Source organism: Brassica napus, chromosome A5, assembly GCF_020379485.1.
Source record: "Brassica napus cultivar Da-Ae chromosome A5, Da-Ae, whole genome shotgun sequence".
Classification (NCBI taxonomy): domain Eukaryota; kingdom Viridiplantae; phylum Streptophyta; class Magnoliopsida; order Brassicales; family Brassicaceae; genus Brassica; species Brassica napus.
In genome coordinates this window covers 16,724,637-16,730,203 of record NC_063438.1, presented here as the reverse complement: position 1 = coordinate 16,730,203, position 5,567 = coordinate 16,724,637, and the positions used below count along the sequence as shown (strand labels likewise).

General features: G+C 32.9%; 1 long non-coding RNA gene across 5 annotated transcripts; it reads left to right on the top strand.

Annotated features, from left to right (window-relative positions):
* Positions 1–672: 672 nt before the first annotated feature.
* Positions 673–2,218, top strand: LOC106350887. 5 transcript variants are annotated; one of them, XR_007339784.1, is made up of 5 exons: positions 673–828; positions 998–1,035; positions 1,120–1,163; positions 1,287–1,577; positions 1,786–2,218. It is a non-coding gene; the product is annotated as an uncharacterized LOC106350887 (long non-coding RNA). The 5 variants fall into 5 exon arrangements; XR_007339783.1 differs by having other exon boundaries at positions 674–828; positions 1,120–1,159; XR_007339785.1 differs by having other exon boundaries at positions 681–898; positions 1,120–1,159.
* The last annotated feature ends 3,349 nt before the right edge of the window (positions 2,219–5,567 follow it).

The window sequence follows — 5,567 nt, the reverse complement described above, 5'->3', positions numbered from 1 at the left end:
GGGAACCATAAATTCTACTAAAATTTAGGCGGGACGTGTCTGAAAACTTCTTTTTAAGTCTTCTGTGAGTTTTCCAGACCCTAAAATCAATTAACTATGCAAAAAACACTTTCTTAAACTTAAAAAAAAACTTAGAAAGTGTTTAAATCAAGTTATTAGATAGGTACTCAACATATATGGATCAATTTGAAAAAGAAAAGAAATGAAGGTAGAATTTCAGAATCTAACCCTAAAGATACATACAATACTATAACATATGTTACTAATCCCTAAACCAATGACTCATGAGCCAATATACATTCACTCATCTATGTTGAAAATAATTCAATTTTAGATGACCTAAATTTACATCATTGAGAAATGTTTATTATTACATGATTTCAATTTTTTACCCATCATAATATTTTTTATAAAATTATAAAATTATTTTTAAGATCTATTGAACGAGAAGACTTACAAAGAAGTTATCCTAGAGAAGAGTTAATACAATACTAAAAGGGGAATAAGAGCATCAGGGAGGACGTCCACGTCAGCTAGAAAAATCGTCCAATAGGAACATTGCTTTTTGCCACGTCGCACACGGATTTGGGTATTGCTGGGCTTCTCTTTTTTTGACCCATTTTGTTTGATTTGTCTGGCCCATTAAATCCAATCAAAAGGATACTCTAAAAAGCTGAGACGCTGAACGACGAATCCTTCCCCTTTCGTGTTGTTCTTCGTCGTTTCCACTTCTCCAACTGACGTCTCATCTTCTTCTCTATTGCTCCATTGTAAAGTCAGCCACCAATCCATCTCTCTCACTAAGCCCCCTTCTTCACTCCTTCAATCGTAAGCCATCGAAGCGTTCTGGCTCCCTTCGTTTGTCACCCTCTCCCTAAACTAATTATATAAACATATGGTGATATTCAAGATCGAAAATACTCCACATCGTCATCTCCAGAAGAAGTGTTAATTTTGTTAATACTTTTAATATTAACCTGTTAATTTTCTTCCACAGGCAGATAAACTCCAAATTGAGGAGACAATTATATAAAGGTGCACATCTTCAGTTCTATCTGACCTTTCTATTTCACCTTCGGTTCTATTTGCTTCTTAATTCAGAAATTTTTGATGAGGTAGATGACGAGGATGAAGAAGATCAACAAAAGTAGGGCAGAAAGTAGGTACTATGTGGTTAAAGGGTTTACTCTGCATTTTTTTTTTCAACGTGATCTCCTTCCTTATCTTCATCAATACCACTAACTCTAGCTGTCATGTTTCTCTCAATTTTCGTCGTTAAATTGCAGATCGGAGAAAGAAACAAGGATATTCATCGTTCATATCTCCCATTCCATCCTCGCTGGCAATGGATTCTCCTTGAGTGTGCCCTCAATGCGCCTCCTCTAACCAGCTCTATGTCCCAGAGCTCCACCGCATAGTGCTAAAAGCCAGATCGACCTTTGTCTCTTTGCCTCTGTTTATTCTGTCAGGAAATCCACCTTCACCACAAGAATCCTCGCCCTAATCCCCCAACTATGCGTCAGAAACATTCACCTCATCAAGAGTGAACTTTCTACACCAACATTAAGCTTTTACATGTAAGTTATCTTTCTTTCAGTTTGCACATTCAACGCTCTCTAATTTGAAACTGTGTTCCGTAACTCTTAAATTCAGATATTGTTGGCTCTTGAAATAGGGATCTCTGGCTTTTTCTTGCATTATTTCTGTGTAGTTGACTAAGGAAGTATCAATTGGAATGTCTGAACCAGTTTGGTCCTCACAATTTGGACCATTTCTCAATTTCAGGACCAAAAACAGAGTGATGATGCGTTGGATCATGACATGACTTATATAGTATTCAGAGAAGATTCCAATTGATATCCACCCATGGATGTCTCTCTGTCTGCTTATCAACTTTGCCCTTCACGTGAACTTTGTTAGACCTCCCCTCTACTTATTCCAAAATTGAGCTCTTTATATATTATCTGTTTCTTTTACACTATGCAAGTGTCTCTGATACATCAGTCATAATACCTGGAAGTGATTCAGCCATTGGATTTATATTGAGTCTATACTTAATTCATTTATGGTGTATCAATACAAAAGTTTGGTTTTTATGTAACACTGGAATCTCCGATCCGATCGGGACTAGCTTATAGATTATTGTAGCCGGCATCGGCTCTATACGCTCCCATTGTTTTTTTTGTGAAACAGAGAAAGTAAATATAAATTGAAAATCGTTGAGCGATGTAATAAGAAGCTTTGGAAAATGATGCGATGATCATATGCTATGATGATTGATGTGTTTTGTAGTAGCACTTGCAGGGGAAAAGAATATATTAGAGAAAGTCCCAAGATTTTAAGTGGCTTATACAATTAGCACTAAGAGTTGATTATAATAGTTAGCTAAACTTCCTTTGCTTTCCACGGAGCTGAACAAACAAATCCAAAACTTTTAAAAATAACCAAAGTTACTCATCAAACGTTTACCCGTTTCACTGCCACAAGAAATATATAACAAAGAAATTGACGTCAATTATAAGGGAACAAGGAAATGCAGTCATGGTTCATCATGAACATGGAAGGAGATATTTATCTGTGTAATGATCAATAATATCAAAACTACTGCCTATCAACTAACCAGGAACAAGTTATACACTCTTTAATAATAGTTGAGACTCATGCAGTAATATTAACACCTTCCTTTGGTCTAAACCAACTACAACCGAAAAAACAATTAACAAACTAGAAAGACACAAAGTAACTCACATCATGAAAAGTGATGATTGTATTTTTGGATTCAAGAAGCCTGAGGAAGAAAAAGAGTGAGTGAACTATAACGTTTGCGCTGCATTTTGTTCCGCGATTTTGTTTATCTATCTTTAAACTCTTTTGTTTCTGATATTTTTGCTGCGTTCTACTTTTTTGGATGGAAGATACGATTATATGATTGTGTTTTGTTACATGGGAGAATTATAGTTTTAGAAAGATACCATTTTACTTTTATTGATGTGTTTTGGAAATAAGTTTACTTTCATATGATTGTGTTTTTTTTGGTTTACGATTTATCCGCTTTGCATTTTTATATTGGTTTTATATTATCTCCAATGTATTTTTTTCTCTCTAAATTATAGGAACTCTAAAACCATTTGTATTGTCAAAAATGCATTTTTTGAATTATAAAAATAAAAAAAATAAAAGTTAAAAGACTATTGTATAAATAAAAGGTATGACTCTATTATAAAGAATTGCTTTTTTTTCTTTCTAAACATTGAAAAAAATAGTAATTTCAAATTTGGGGGAAGCAATAGAGAAAGGTTAGAGTAGATTTTCTCTATTATAACATATATAGATAAAATAACAATGGATTGGAGATACTCTTAAAGGAGAAGATGTATCATATAAGAATAATGCAATGCTTTCTTCTAAACACTGAGATCTTAGATTAAGATGCATTGTGCACATTAATTAGGATAAAAGTAATCACAATTTTGTTAAAATGTATGCCAATACATCTTAACGAAAAACATCAAAGAAAAATAATCCAATATTTATGGGGTAAATTAGGTTGATGAACAAATTATAAAATATTTATTTACATACAATAAAGATTGTCTAAGGAATTATATTTGGTTTGAATTAATTAATTCTTAACATAAGAAGGAAAATAATGGCCAAAAACATAATAATAAGAAAAGTTACACAGAAAGTTAAAATATTTAGAAAGATATTTTATTAAAAATTTTATGAATAATTTTAGTAATTTTATTTCTTCATTTATACTTAAACATATATAATCAATTACTAATCATTAAAATTAAAATTATTGATTTTTTTGTCTTGGATGCAAATATGCAAACCATGAACAACATAATCAATCAATATAATAATGTCTAAAAAATCACACAGAAAATCTCAAGTTATCATAATCTGTAATATAATGTGAAATAATTTTTAAAAAAATCAAATTAAAAAGAAAAATGTATAGCACACAATCCGCGCATAGCGCGGATAAAAGATCTAGTTCTTTGTAAGTCTTCTCTAACGGAGAGTTATAATGGTAAAATTGAATACATGTTTTTTGTTTGTTCACAAAGGGGCTGTTGTAATTTCCCTAGGTTTTTGGGTTACTTTTGTATTTGATTGAATTTGAGATACACTTTTGTATTCAAAAAAAGTTTTGAGTCACTTTTGGCAAATCCCCCCATTATTTATAGGGTTTTTGCAGATATGACTCAAAACATAAAGTCAAACACAAAACTAACATCTCCTTCTTTTTTATTTTTGTTTTGCTCTATACACCCCACATGTTCACATTATTTACGAAAATGCCATTAATTTTTTTTTTCTTTTCGAAAATGGCTTTTTTACTCCCTCAACCTCATCATCTTCTAGTATTTACATGATTGCCATTGTCATCAATACTCCAACCACCATGAACAACCAATTTGAAACTCTTAATGCACCTAAAATCGATTTACACTCTCTCTCTTTCTCACTTGTTATGAACCAAAAATAACATCTTTTTCACTTTGCCTCCATAATCATCCAAAAAACTCAAGCTTTTGATTCAAATTTTTTTATGGTTGATAGAACCATTCAAGCATACTATTCTTGGTGGTTTACTTTCGTTTTAGATTCTGGGTGGTTGGAGAAGACGCTGTGTGCTAAGGAAGTCATCTCACTAGTTTAAGGTATTGAAATTGAAATTTTTTCCAGATCTGTTCGCGTAAAGACTTACCTGTAAGTAGTCTGGCTGTAGAAGACTTACAGATAAGTCGTCATTTTTTTTTGTTAAACAAAAATCTAGAGAATACCCTAGACGACTTACTGGTAAGTCGTTTAAGATAAACAAGTTATTTTTGCGTTTGACCGAATTGTGTCAAATATTTGACTTTTCCTAGACGACTTACCCGTAAGTCGTCTCCGGGAATACAAAAATTTCAATATTTTATTAAAGGTAGACGACTTATCTGTAAGCCGTCTTAGGTTATTTTTGAAATTGGCAAATAAAACTTAAATATTTAACTTTTTCCAAACGACTTACGCGGAAGTCGTCAAGTAAGACGACTTACTTGAAAGTCGTCCAGGATAAACAAAGTCGTCCAGATTTATTTCCTAGATTCTGGTCAAACCTTGCTTATCTCAGACAACTTTCTCATACATCGTCTACCTGGACGACTTTCAAGTAAGTCGTCTGGGTAAAGTTAAACTTACCAGTAAGTCGTCTAAAGTTTTTTTTTTAACAAACAAAGCTGGACGACTTAGTGGTATGTCGTCCTATTTAAAATTAAATTGCAAAAATGACCTTTTTGGACGATTTACTGGTAAGTCTTCCAGACGACTTACTAGTATGTCGTCTGCGTCAATGTTTAGTAAACTTTCATTTTCTCTATGTTTACTAATGTGTTTTATTTTGAATTTTTGTAGATAATGCGTCAGTTACATGGAGTGTATGGAGAATGGTTGTTGAAAGATTGCTGTTGGGATTTTGTGGTTGATAATGTCAAAGGAGCGAGAATCATTTTGGGGGGGGGGGGGGGGGGAAGGTTCGACACATGCTGAACTTCTTGCAATGATTCAAGAAG